We start from the raw sequence: 14,763 nt of genomic DNA on the forward strand, positions 1-14,763 counted from the left end.
AGTCCTGGTTTTTGTGTGTTTTTTATTTTTTTTTTTTTTTGGGGGGGGGGGGTTGTTCACTTTTTTGCTTGATGCAGTAGGCAGCCTTTTCAAACAGTCAAACTGCATCAAACAAAAAGTAAACAAAACTCCTCCCAAAAGCAGGGCTCCTTGGCTGGGGATTCTCCAAACTCCCTGAAGACCCTGACAATACTGATCTGAATTTGATTGGCTAAGCAGCATCTGCCTCTTATCTGCTCAACCAATTAAATTCAGAGCAGTGCTGTCAGGGCCATTAGGGGGTGGGGTGAATCCCCTGAAAGCCCTGACTGCATGTCACTGAGTAGTAATATAAGCAGTAACTTAAATGAGACATTTTCTCAACTCTTTATATTATGTCTAATCATACTTTCATGGTTGGGAAGAGAGCTGCAGGAATACGATAGAGTAGATAGCATATTGTAGCAAAAAATACTCTTAGATGCCAGCCCTCCTACCTGCCCTTTTATCTTCCACCCTTTAATTTTCCTTTCCCCCTTCAACTCCCCCTCCCCCATCCAGCCTATGTACCACTTTTTGCTTGGTGAAAGTAGCCATGCAGGTCCATTCCCCATATGTTTGTACAGTACATCTCTTAGGCCCATGTAGAAACTGTTTAAGTATAAAAGGATAAACTGTTGGATGTGGCAGTTTTTGCCTTCCCTATCCCTAGTTGTTATGTCGTCATCTTTCTGGCAGGAGTTCTGTTTTGTTGTTAAACACTGACAGCAGCAGCCAGTTTTGACCCAGAGTTATATGCGTAGATCCCAATGTTCCCGTCATCAACCAGACTATAGCATTTTGATGCCATCTATTGGTATTTATCGCCAATTTTGTGCAAATTAGTTATGCACAACCGACCCTATTCTATAACTGTACGCATGACTGCATGATTAACTTTGGGTACCATTTATAGAATTTGGGGGATAATACATAAATTAGCGCACACAAACTAAAACTCACTGTGGTAACAGTTGGCTTGCTTGTGTGGTAGCTGTTATACTCGGGCGTATTCTTTAGGAATGTCCATGACCCACCTTTGCTCCTCCCCTTGCCACACCGCCTTTTGAGATCCGCACAGAACAGTTTATGTATATCACTTTATTTACTGTAAATATCATTGATATTTACTGTAAACACCAATGATATTTACAGTAAATAAAGTGATATACATAAACTGATATATATATATATATATATATATATATATATATATATATATATATATATATATATATATATATATATATATATATACACAGGCAGTCCCCGAGTTATAGACGCCCAACTTAAGTACGACTCATACTTAAGAACACGGTTGCGGCTTCATTTGATTTCACTGAGCAATACTTCCAGTGGCTTAGGGCTAGATTCACTAAGCCCACTGATCATGTCCCTTTGCAACCCAGTTCACTAACCTTCCTCCCGAGCATATCCGCACCTGATCCGATCCGTGCATGCAAAGTAGGAAGGGCCTCGATTCACTCTACATGGATTATGGAGCTTCAGGAAGGCCGTGAAAACCTTTCTCTTTACAAACCCAGCACCTTAATGACATGCACCCAGAAACCTAGCACCTCCACTACCTAGTTCAACTGTGTCACCCGGATGCTGCATAGTGAAATATGTTTATATTTTGTCATGTCTATATTGTCAATTATGTCATGTATGTCATATCTCGGCCATATTGTGAATGTACCTTTGTAACCCGTTCTGAGCTTTTTAGGGAGGACGGGCAAAATTAGTGAACAAATAAATAAATAAATAAAATAAAGGTATGTACTGTTTCTTTAACTTCTTTGAGTGGTATGAGGGAATCATTATTTAATTTCTTTTTTATTGAAAGTTTTCATATAACAAACTCACACACCAAACAGTACAACAAAACTAAATTCAACAGTAGACAACGCAAGGCCCTCCGTGTTAATCCTTCACGAAGACCCACCTGTCCCAAACCCCCACCACCGCCCCCCCACCCCTGCACTCCAGTGTCAAACGTTCAGAGGAGAACTTCTAGCTCTATGGGACAGACCCTCCCAAACCAGGGCCCAAATTTTCTTGAATTTATACCAGAGACCAGGGCCACCCCTAAGTATATCCAAATATTCAAATTTTAATAATGTAAACAGTTCATTTCTCCACATCGTGACCGTAGGCACCTCAGGTTGGCACCACAGTACAAGGATATATTTTCTGACCAATAATGATGCTTTGTGTAACAGCAAATTACTCCCTCTAGACAAACTCAATGTAGTAACTTGGGAAAAAAGCAGAATATCTGCCCGCAGGGGGATCGGCTTACTCCAGGGGTGTCAATTCCTCCTCGAGGGCCGCAATCCAGTCAGGTTTTCAGGATTTCCCCAATGAGTATGCATGAGATCTATTTGCATGCACTGCTTTCATTGTATGCTAATAGATCTCATGCATATTCATTAGGGAGATCCTGAAAACCCGACTGGATTGCGGCTCTCAAGGAGGGACTTTGATACCCCTGGCTTACTCAATATAGTTTGTAAATACAGAGCAACAAAGGACCAAAAAGTCTGAAGTCGGTCAGAAGACCAAAACATATGAATTAAACCTGCCGGGGTGGACTGGCACTTGGGACATTGAGCAAATCCAGAAACATAGGCCCGGTAGGGAGATACATACAACCGCAGAAGAAACTTGAACTGCTGTTCCTGCAGAACTCAGCCGAGGTAGATGTTTCATAAGCAGGTGAAGGCCAGCCCCTGTGACTTGCTCAGAGAGAGACAAATCCTGGTTCCACACTGCTGCCACGACCTCAGAATTCCAAGGAGTACTAAAACTCCCCAAACCGATTTGATGAAAAGACAAACTAATCCTGGTCAGGTGGGACAGAGTCAGGGTCTCGCTCACCATATCCGCCATATCCTCATTCAAAGTAGCAGCATCCAAAGAAAGTAGGTATTGAGACACGTGACAATAGTAAATCCTGTCAGTGGCCTCCAGGAAACCAGCCACTTGCAAGTCCTGAAAAGAACGAGGCACTCCCTTCTCCGTCATCACATCACGCACATAACAAAGTCCCTGAGCACTCCATTGCTGTAAATACCATTTAGAGGCATCAGGATCCAGATCTCGGTTACCCCAGAGGGGCAGCAGAACCGTGGAGGTAAAAAGCAGATGCATACTCTTGAACAAACACTGCCAACAATTGCCAACATTGTCGCATGGATCGCAACAAAGGATGACTCTGAATAGGAAAAATCCGATGAGGGCACTTCGCATGAAGATAATACTACAAGTGGGTAGTTGCTCAAGGGTGACAGGAGTATAATGTTGAGTGTTCTTTATCCAGTCTACCAGGTGTCGGAGAAGGCAAGCTATGTTGTATCTCCGCAGGTCCGGTAGTGCCAGTCCCCCACGCCCAACAGGGAGAGACAATTGAGTAAGCGTCATGCGGGGCTTTCTATTATTCCACAGAAATTTGCGTGAGGGAATCATTTTTTGGACCTCTTTCTATTTTGAAAATGAGTCCCACAGTCACTACATTCATCCCAAGGTCTATAGCAGAACTACACAGATGTGTTTGCTTTTGTTGAGGCTGATGTACGCTTGAAAAAAACTTTCAGATTGCCCAGAAAGGTCTAAAAATGCTGAAATTTCAGGGCCCGATATTCACCTGGCCAGGGTTTGCTGGCTGTTGCTGGTTTTATCGCCCGATATTCAATGCTGGACCATGTCCGGGCACTGTCATTGAATATCCTGGCATACAAGGCCATATAATATGTATCTGGTTAAGTGTGGTATTCAGCATTTAACTAGTTAAGATAGGACTGTGTTTTTTTTTTTTTTTTTTATGTGGTTACCTTGTTTGGTTGAGTCCTAAATTTCAGCACTTAATCACATAAGTGCTGATTCTGTCCTCAGACTGTCCACACAATAGCTAGTTATGGATTAAGCATTAACTTGTTATATTCAGTGACACTATCCTGTAAAGTGCCACTGTATATCTGCAGTTAACCCTGGACAAACCATTTAAATGGTTGGGGGCCATTTCAAACTGTTTAAATCTCTTTGAATTATCAACCCCTCGGGGGAGGGTTTTTTTTTTTTTTAATACAAATTTTTTGTTTGTGAAAAAAAATTATTTCTTTGGATCTAGCTTCATAGTAATCTTTTATCCATAGTCTACTGTGCATGCAAGTTTATTTAAATTCATAAATCTTGACCTGCTGTGATGCCAAAACGCATAAAGTAGCTCTGTATTGTTAACACATTTTTGCATGCCAGTTTCCATAAGAATTGAGCGATCAGTTTTCATAAAAAATAGCTACATTTCAGTATTTTATTTGGAGCGTTCTGTGCAGAAATAGAAACATAGAAAAGTGATGGCAGAAAAGGGCCAAAGCCCATCAAGTCTGCCCACTCTATTGACCCTCCCCCCTAGTTACCCTTTGAGAGATCACACTCTGATGACCCATCCCCTTAACTCTACCCTCTTAGAGATCCGACATAAGCATCCCATCTATGCTTAAAATCTGGCACGCTGCTGGCCTCGATCACCTCCACTGGAAGCCCATTCCAATTGTCATCCACTCTTTCGGCGAAGAAGTACTTCCTGGTGTCGCCATGAAACTTCCAGTCCCATTATTGCCAAATGAAAAATTACGAGCAGAGATTAGAGGTGATGATTCATTCATGTATTATGAACCGCACTGAAAGGTCTCGGGTCCATTGTTATGGTAAGGAAGATCTTATAAATAAGGAAAGGAAGAAAGAAAAAAATAAAAATAAATCATCTACACCAGTTTGAGACCACTGGTGTAGAGGGAACAATGGTGCTCACATTTAAAAACCCTCAAGCAAGCGTATATGTATAGCAGGGGTGTTCAAAGTCAGGCCTGGAGGACTGCAACTCAGTCAGGTTTTCAGGATGTCCCCAGTGAATATGCAAGAGATCTAGTTACGTACACTCCCTCTATTGTATGCAAAAAGATTTCATGTATATTCATTGTCGAAATTCTGAAAACCCAACTGGGTTGTGGCCCTTGAGGACCCGTGCATGTCTGATTTATAGAATACTAGCACTTGGGCAATTTGCAAGTTTTTATATTGACAAGATTTGATTACTGTGATGGAGTTCTCGAATTACCAAATTATCTGCTTTCACACTTACAAATATTACAAAAGGTAGCGGCACAGATCATTTTTGGTAGACCAAATCAGGAGAGGGCATCTCTGTATTGGATGAAACCTTATTGGTTACCCGTAAGGGGCAAGAATAAATTTTAAGGTGCTTCTATTTACGTTCAAAATGTTGTATGGTTGGTCCCAAAGCACATGAAGAACAGGGTGATATGGTATGTTCCAACTAGAAGTTTAACATCAGAAGGTGAAAGATACCTTCTGCTAAATCTTTTAGATTAAAAGCTTGATATAAGAGACTCATAATTTGTACTGGCTCAGTGCTGTTGAATTCACTTCCCTTTCAATTATGTGTATAAACAAGTTGTATATAATTTAGAAAGCAGCTGAAAACCTTTTTATTTGAGAAATATATGGAATAAGATTTTGTATTGACATGTTTGTAATGTTATTGATTATGTAGGGGGAAATTTTGATATTGCTGTGAGAATTTGTATATTCTTAGGCCAGTGTGATTCCATTGAGCCATTTTTTTTTTTTTTTTTTTGAGTGGAATATAAATATAAATGGGCTGATACCAGGTTACACTAGTATTCTACAATGGAATCTGGCCATCACTGCATGGCTTCAGAGCATCTAAATCAGGGGTGTCCAACCTTTTGGCTTCCCTGGGCCTCATTGGCTGAAAAAAAAATGTTTCTGGGGCTGCACAAATGCGCAAACGCTGCAGCAAGACAGAGGAGGGAGCCGGCAAGACGGTAAACACCCAGAGGCAGCAGAGGAAAACACTGCATCGCCCTCGACCAGGGCCACACAAAATACTTCACGGGGCCGCAGGTTGGACACCCTTGATCTAAATGAAGATTTTCCCTGTATAGAATCGCCCCCATAGTGACTTACTTGCCCAAGACGACAAGGTGGGGCAAGCTGAATTTGTACCACATTTGATTGCTCTAACTATTAGCTCGCTCCTGCTTAACAGTTTATTCAGCTGCCATGCTTGTGAACACAGAAAGAGTGCACGGCACTCCTAAACAGCTCTTCGGGGTTTAAAGTTCACCCTGTATTGAAATCTGAGCCAAAAAAAACTCAGTGATGCGAGTCTTCCAGTAAAGTATTCCAAAATATTTACATCCTTGCTACCATTACAGCTAGTTTCTGTCAGCACTTTATTCTCCAAAGAAGAATTCAATCTGTTCAGACTAGAATATGAATGATCTGGTATTTTGGTGAATGTGTCAGCTTTGAATTTCTGCCTAATTATAGTAATGTTCGTCCTGTTACCATTATTTTATGTTTAGCTGGCACTGGGCACCGTCGCATTAGATGCAAACTTAGCTCAAGGCAAGGTTCAGTGCAGTTTTAGAAAGGAAGTAATTGTTTGCATTTATCCTGTGATAGATAGGCACTGAGAGGGTCTCAAGCGGACTAAAATGGTTTTTATTCTTGCAGCTGAGGTTTATTTGGATATCTTTCTGAGCTAACTGCATATCCTTGTATTGTCTTCAGATAAACAAAAGAAGTCAGATTTGATTGGATTTAATTTGTGTTGAATGCTATTTGCATTAGAGATTAAGTCTCTTCTATAGGAAATGGAAGGGTCAAGGTATGGCTCAGAATTAGCAGCTAAAGTAGTGGTCTATTTTATGATAAGGTCACCAGATTTTTAGGGTTGCAAATCTGGTACACTTGGGCAGAGAAGGGCAAAGCAGGGTTGGACATGGTGAGTCTCCCTCAAATGATCTATCACAAGAAAATAAGAGCGTTGATGTTTTCAGTAGTGGGAGTACAGCTCTGGAACTCACTTCCTGGAGTTATGAGACTGTTTAAAGATCGTAAACACCAAAAAAGTCCAACAGGACAGAGAACCCACGGGTATAAAACAGTACAGAAGGAAGTGAGAACGGACTATGAGCACTCCACCGAAGAAAACTGATGTAAAACCAACTTGTTTATTTCAGAAAATGACGCAAGCAGAAGCTGTGGACGTGACACAGCACTGTGTTTCGGCATCTGAGGAACGCCTGCATCAGGGGTACTGTTTAAAGATAGTACGTGTTTCAGGAAATCATTGAAAACTCAACTGTTTGTTGATGTATTTATGTAATATGTATAGACTGAACGCTGAATAAATCTGGCGTTGCAATGGGTAAGAACTCCAGCTTGATAAAGATTGATATGTTAATTTTGTTCGATGTACATTTGGTTTGTCTTTATAATATGCATGTTATTTGTACATCGCTTTGATTTTAAGTGGTTTAAAATTTTTTTCAATAAATAAATTCTATGAAGTCTGCCTAAAGTTGGGCACTGATATAGGCACAGATTCTATAAAACTTAGGTGCCCATTATAGAATCACACTTAGCATAGCCTAAGTAGGCTAAGCTGGCGCTCAGCATCCTAACATTTAGGTGTCCCCAATTTATGCCAGGGTTTTCTAGGCCTAAAGTTAGGCACCAGTATCAGAACCTAATGACACCTGACTCACAAAGAGGTGCCTAACTCAAAAAACATTCCCATGATCCATCCCTAACTATACCCACTTTTAGTTTAGGGGCTTTGGGCTGGGCCCCTACATTTTTTTATAGAATTGAGTTTTTTGAGTTAGGCACCTAACTTTCAATTGTCTAATTAAAGCTGATTGTGGGACGTTGAGTACCATTAATTAAGCCTATTGCTCAATTAAAGTTGACACCTATATCTGTGCCTAACTTTAGGTGGACTTTATAGAATAAGGGCCATACAGTATAGAATATTTGATATGCATCTGTTCTTACTTGCACATTAGTCTGCAAAATTACATGTCTCCAAGCAGATATAAATGTGTGGATCTAATTTTTATGGAGTATTGGACACACATTATCTCCAAAAAAATAGGAACAACATATTGACCTATGAATACTTCCTGTCTAGGTGCCCTATTATACATTACTTTCCAGTGCGACTGTTCCCTCTAATCTGAGCTGTAATCTTCCAACTGCATTGCTGCTAGTGGTTGTTGTCCTTCAATATAGGCAGTCCCCGGTTTAAGGAAGTCAAACTCGTACATACGAACCGGAGTCCTGCTTCTCCCTTCATATGCCAATGCGCCCCTCTACCTCCCTTCCTGTCCCAATGCGCCCCTCTTTCTCCCTTCTGTGTCCTAACATGCCCCTTGTCCTTCTTCTCACTTGCCTCCCTCCCATGGGTGTTACCTCCTCTGGCCAGTTCTCTTCTTCCCACTGTACTTCTCAAAGCCGCGGACGTGGTTCTTGCACGTGGCCCGCAGCTGACTTGGAAGCCTTCCCTTCCTGTTCCAATGCGCCCCTTGTCCTCCTCACTTGCCTCCTTCCTCATCCTCCTCTAGCCAGTTCCCTCCTCCCTGCCATACTTCTCTTCTCAAATCCGGGCCTGCGGGTCCTGCACATGGCCCGCAGCTGACCCGGAAGCCAGAAAGATTATGCATGGGTTTTATATAGGTCTATGCTACTTCCCTTTTGCAAATAATTTGCTAATTGAGCATCAGAGCATTTGTGTAGGACCTTGTTTGAAGTAACATAGACCTATATAAAAGCCATGTATAACTCTTATAAAACCATTAGTATGCCTGTCTGGTCTGGAGCTTTGCAGTTATCTGCCCAAATATTGACTTAGCCTCTGAATTATTCATCTGTTTTTCAGTTTCTGGACAATTTATGCATATTTATACATTTTCTTCTTTATCTGACTTATGTTTACTTATTGAATAACTGTTTATTATTACACTGTGTCGTACTTATTCTTAAATCAAAAACATGAAGTCATTTTGTGCTCCAATGAAATTTCCACTCTGAAAAGTACTGGTCTCAAAGATAATTTGTTATCCTTCTCTGCCTGTTTAGTCTATCTGGATCTTGAACTGAGATATGACTGAAGTGAGCATTTACCAAACACTGAAGGCTTTTGCACAGTTAGCTGAATTTGTAACATATTGAGGCTCATTTTCAAAAAAGACAAACGTCCAAAAAGTAGCCTAAAGGGGCACATGAACATTTTTTTTTCTCAGCAAACCCTTTCAATTCGCTATTTTCAAAACCTGTATTCTAGACCAGTGTTTTTCAACCTTTTTACATCTATGGACCGGCAGAAATAAAAGAATTATTCTGTGGACTGGCATTGGTCCGTGGACCGGCAGTTGAAAACACTGGGCTAAGTCATGGGTCAGACCCCACCCATCTCTACCCAATCTCCACCCCAGACCCCGCCCCCATAATAGTACTAATTGTAACATTATTTTTTCCATTCATTTTTCACAGATACACAATATAATCTTATTAACAACACATAATGGTTAACCACAAAATTAAACTACACAAAGCACACCGACAGCACATGTAAATTCTCAAAATCACTAAATTCAAAAATAAAATCATTCCCCCCCTACCTTTGTTGTCTCCCTCCATCCATGCTATTCCTTATCTTCTGGCCTGCTCCCGCCTGGCCATTTTATGCCGCCCCCGGTGTTATCTTAAGGCCGGCTCCCTCTTCCTCACTGATGCAGTGCACAAAGCTGCAGGCAGTGGCTCCTTGCGCGTCCCGTGCCTCATTTGGAAGCCTTCCCTCTGACATTGCAACGTCAGAGAGAAGGCTTCCGGTTCAGGCGCAGGATGCGCATAGGAGCCACTGCCCGTGGCTTTGTGCACTGAATCAGTGAGGAAGAAGGAGCTGGTTCAAAGATAACGCCGCATCGATCGCACTGTGGACCGGCGGTTGAAGAACACTGTCTTGGGCCTGATGCACGTGCTGGCCCTGTGGACCGGCAGGAAATTTCTGTGGACCGGCACCGGTCCACGGACCGGTGGTTGAAGAACACTGTTCTATGCTGTTAAACCTCAGTTTGTCTAAATCGCGAGGGTGTGTGTTAGAAGCGTGGTTTGGGCTTACGATTTGAACATTTTTCTGCCATAATCGAACATTTAAGAATATGTCCAAGGTATGGTTTGGATGTCTGGGGCTAGACCCTAACAATGAATAAGTGCCAAAAAAGGTGCCCAAACTGATCAGATGACTTCCCCCTCCCCCAGTGATCAATGACCCCCAAAGATGTGAATGAAACAGTACATGCCTACCTGTATGACAGCATCAGATATTATGGTCAGACCTAATAAAGCAGCAAGCTGGTTCCTGGAGTAGCCTAGTGGGTGATGTAGTCAACCATAGAGATGGGGACTAGAGAATGACATGGTGACAAAATTCATCACCGTTCCCGTCCCCGCGGATAACCATCTTCATGTCATTCTTTAAAGAGAGAGGGAAGAATAAGAGTATGAATGGCCACAACCACTGACCCACAAGCTTTGCTTTGAAGAATGCTTGTGTAGAAGGACTGAGGTTGAAACAGACACTACAGAATGACAGTCTCTGGTACCCAGAGCAGATATTGTGATATCATAATGCCTCATTCCACCAGTGCCTAATCACATCAGTGATAGCACAATGGCTTCATTATCCTTGGCTCACATAAGAATCAGAGTATGAATGGCCACAACCACTGACCCACAAGCTTTGCTCTGAAGAATGCTGGTGTAGAAGGACTGAGGTTGAAATAGACACTAGAAAATGACATGGGATTATTTCCCGCGGTTATCCGCGGGGACGGGAATGGTGATGAATTTTGTCACCGTGTCATTCTCTAATGGGGACTTAGGCCCATACTCCACTCTAAGCACTACACTTACGGTGGAATTTGTGAGCCTTCCAAACCCCATTCTAATCCTACATAGTTGTTACCTGCAAAGTATAAGGGCTATTGGTGTGGTGAACAGTTGGGTACATTGGGTTTTGGGGGGGCTCACCATAAAATATAAAGGGGCTTTGGTGAGATATATACCTGGGACTTTTTATGTAAAGTTCACTGCAGTGCCAAGATGTCTGTGTGGCCAGTCTACTATAAATGCTAGACACTCCTACATCCCAATGACTTGCACTGTGTGGTTTTTTTTTTTTGTTTTGGATGTGTTTTTAAAAAAATGGTTCACAAAGATAGACACACTGAGCACCAACACATCCATTTTTGTAAAAAACAAAATAGATGTTTTTCAGTTTTGAAAATGGATATATTTGGTAATGGATTTTTTTGTGCGTGTTACGCAACATGTTTAAACTTGGATTTAGACATTGCATCAAAAATGCCCCTCAAATCTTATGCTTATAAGTAGAACTTGGTAGACTGATACAGCACATAATGTAAAATTTCACAACAGGGCTGGGCAGCCATGGTCTTCAAGGGCCACAATCCTTTCAGGTTTTCAAGATTTCTACAATGAATATATATGGTTCATAGACAACGGCGCGAAAGACAAAAGCGCGCGCCGACAATTGAGCGCAGCGCGCTCCGCCGCGCCGCTCTAAATTACAGTTTTTAGGGGCTCCGACGGGGGGTTTTGTTGGGGAACCCCCCCAGTTTACTTAATAGACATCGCGCCGGCGTTATGGGGGGTTTGGGGGGTTGTAACCCTCCACATTTTACTGTAAACTTAACTTTTTCCCTAAAAACAGGGAAAAAGTGAAGTTTTCAGTAAAATGTGGGGGGTTACAACCCCCCACAACGCGGCGCGATGTCTATTAAGTAAAGTGGGGGGTTTCCCCCCACGCCCCCCCGTCGGAGCGCTAAAAACAGTAATTTAGAGCGGCGCAGCGGTGCGCGCTGCGCTCAATTGTCTGGGCGCACCTTTGTCCCGGCGCGCTTTTGACCTGACACCATATATATATGTGTTCTAATTACATACAATGGAAGTAATGCATGCAGATCAGTCTCATGTATATTCATTGTGAAAAGCTTGAAAGCCCAGCTGGTTTGTGGTCTTCAAGGACCATGGTTGCCCACCCCTGCTTTGTGACATCTTGATAAGAGACAAATCTTAAGAGCCTTTAGAAAGCACAGCTAGAAAAGCTACTCTTTGGGTTTTTGCCAGATACTAGTGACCTAGATTAGCCACTGTGCGAACGGGCTACTCAGCTTGATGGACCAGTAAAGCTATTCTTATGTTTTTATGAGCCTTTAGAATGTTTTGCAGTTTCTGAAATATTCAGATATCTTTTCAAATTTGTGTGTCTACAATTTTATACTTCCCAGGTTTTCTTCTAGAGTTATCTACTTTGTTTTCATTTTATCTTTTCCTACCCAAACTGCCTCAACCTTCAAATATATCCACACAATTGCCCTACCCCCCAAAACTATCCTCTACAACACTTACCACCCCCCCCAAAAAAAATTTTATTCCCATTGACAAATGCCCAACCCCCCAAAACTAACCTGTCAGTTTCTCCCACCAGTCCCCAAAACTACCCTTGAACTTCCCTGCCACCCTCCTAAATAACCCCACCAGTCCCGTGGACTACCATCCGGTAAACGCCGGTATTCAAATCACGTACACCCATATGTTGACACATTCACACATAAAATGACCACATTCCAGATATGCACTGATCTGTAAAAACACGCCAAAATGTAATAGTGGAATTGGGCATAGCATGGGTAGGTATATATTTATTATAAATACTGAAGTACGAGTATGTTCATTAACAATCTAAGTGCAAGCATTTACTCTAGGTCTATTCCCCTCCCCTCTTTTACAACACCGCAAAAGTGATTTTTAGCGCAGGCCAGCACGTTGAATGCTCTGCCCTGCTCTTAAGGCTCATAGAGTTCCTATCTGGAATGTGGTCATTTACTTGTGAATGTGTCAACATATGGATGTATGTGACTTGAATACCGACATTTGCACATGTTCTTGTTTCCTAAATCTAGGCAGCTACTTATAGAATTAACCCCTAAATAACTGCTAAGCAGAGGCATACATTTCATGTGAGTAGACCCTATAGTGCAGGGGAGACAACAACGGAGGAGGCCCATTTTCAGCCGCTCTAAGGTCTTTTGAGTTGGATCTCCCGTCTCTTATGTGCTTTTTCCAAAATAATTGTTTAAGAACCCCTTCTTTGCACTCATCCCACTGCTGGTAAAGATTTTTATATTCAGTGTGACACACAGGGGCAGTGTGCCACCGCTTTCAAAGGAGTTTGGTACTAGAAGGCACTCAAGAGAACTTGGATCTCTGAGAAGAAGTGAGCTCATGATAATTAAGGGGGAAGCAGTCCTTGAAAGCCCTGAACTGACACAAAGTGAGATCATACTAGAGAGGCAGCCTGGGGAAGGTAGGAAGGGAGCATCAGGGGTTCAGAATACAGGTAAAGGAAACGAAACACCTGTAATCTATTATGATTCTGTTGGTGAATGGAACAAAAAGCCCAGACTGCGTACAGAGAAGAGATGTGGCAAGATTTTTAAAAAATGCTTTGGTGAAGTGGAAACTTGTTTTATAATGTTGTTGCAGATTTTATTAAGGAACCGTCAGTGTTTTGGAAAGCTCACAAGTTGGCAAGCATTCAACTACCAATCATTTAGAAAAGCACTAAAATCCCACTTATTTGACAAATTTATTTAATCGCCAAAGCCCGACTATCTCCATCTCTTACACCTCCCCTATCATATCCCATTACCTATGCAACACGCCACCCTTCTGCTCTAATCTTGTAATCTCTCTGCATACCAATTTTCACTATAATCTCAATGTACTCCTCTATTATTGTACACCGTCTTGAACTGAAAAGGTACGACGAGATATGAATAAAGGTGTTATTATTATAGTACTTTAAATACCTTTGAAAGTAGTCTGGGCTAGGGGATAAGCTGGGCTAGGTAACCTCTTTGTTTTTAGAAATACACCCTGGCTTAAAGTTGCACCACAGGGCTGTATGTTGCTTGGGAAAGTTACTGACTAGGGACCCAAGGAAAAACCGCTTGATAGATTAACATCAAGAGGCTAAGGTGAGTGATATGCAGAGACAGACAAGCTCAGAGCTACAGTCAGCAATTGGCAGAAAAAGCCCTTAGGCTGTAGTTTATTTTGTGGAGGGTCAGAATGGCTGTGATTAGGGGAATGTATGTTGCCTGTTTGAAGTTGTGCTTTGGATTAAGCGTTGAAAGGGACTGTATTATTGTTGTGAAAGTTGCTAGTTAGAAACCCGTGGTGAAGTATGCACTTGAATTTGCAAATGAAGTATCTAAATAATATACCAGTATCAAGCTTCATCTATGAAAATGAAACCACTGTGATCTGTCAAAGCTAAGCGATATATCAAGTTTTAATAAAACATAAACGGAAGAGGATGCTGAATTCATGTCCCCAGAGAACTAACCTAGTTCAGTGATGTTATTCATTGTACATTTGCAGATCTTTCCTTTTATTATTAAGAAGCTGAAAACTGCGATACTATAGGAAATAAAGCGAGCTCATATTGGGAAGATAGGCAGCCTGGTGTCACAAATTCATGAGTGTGACCTGTGAATTTGTCAGTCTCTCAAATATAAAATAAAAAGAATAGGGGAGAGGGGGAACTTTGGGGGGACACCATGAGTCATCTGCTACTGTTTTGAAAAAGCTCCCTGCCAACTAACCCGTAGACATTTTCTCTTAAGAAAGCCTTCCATCTATTTCCATACATTCCTCCTACACTCATCCCATGCAATAAAGCCAGAAGCAGATCAAGATTGACCAAATCGAATGCTTCAGATAAATCTAACTGCATCAACAGCAGTTTGATCAGTGTATCGC

At 41.8% G+C, this 14,763-nt stretch overlaps 1 protein-coding gene across 5 annotated transcripts in view; it reads left to right on the top strand.

Moving 5' to 3' along the window:
* Nucleotides 1-14,763, top strand: part of RASSF8 (Ras association domain family member 8) — a 251,963-nt gene that overhangs the window by 89,346 nt on the left and 147,854 nt on the right. Inside the window, exons 3-4 of one of the 5 annotated variants that reach the window (XM_033951668.1) lie at nucleotides 4,489-4,669; nucleotides 7,092-7,279. The exons of 2 other annotated variants lie outside the window; for them this stretch is intronic. The gene's annotated coding sequence lies outside the window, so the exon portion shown is untranslated. The remainder of the gene's footprint in view (nucleotides 1-4,488; nucleotides 4,670-7,091; nucleotides 7,280-14,763) is intronic. 2 more of the 5 variants (XM_033951669.1, XM_033951667.1) reach the window with 2 other exon arrangements.

This window comes from Geotrypetes seraphini, chromosome 7 (assembly GCF_902459505.1).
Source record: "Geotrypetes seraphini chromosome 7, aGeoSer1.1, whole genome shotgun sequence".
Lineage (NCBI taxonomy): Eukaryota > Metazoa > Chordata > Amphibia > Gymnophiona > Dermophiidae > Geotrypetes > Geotrypetes seraphini.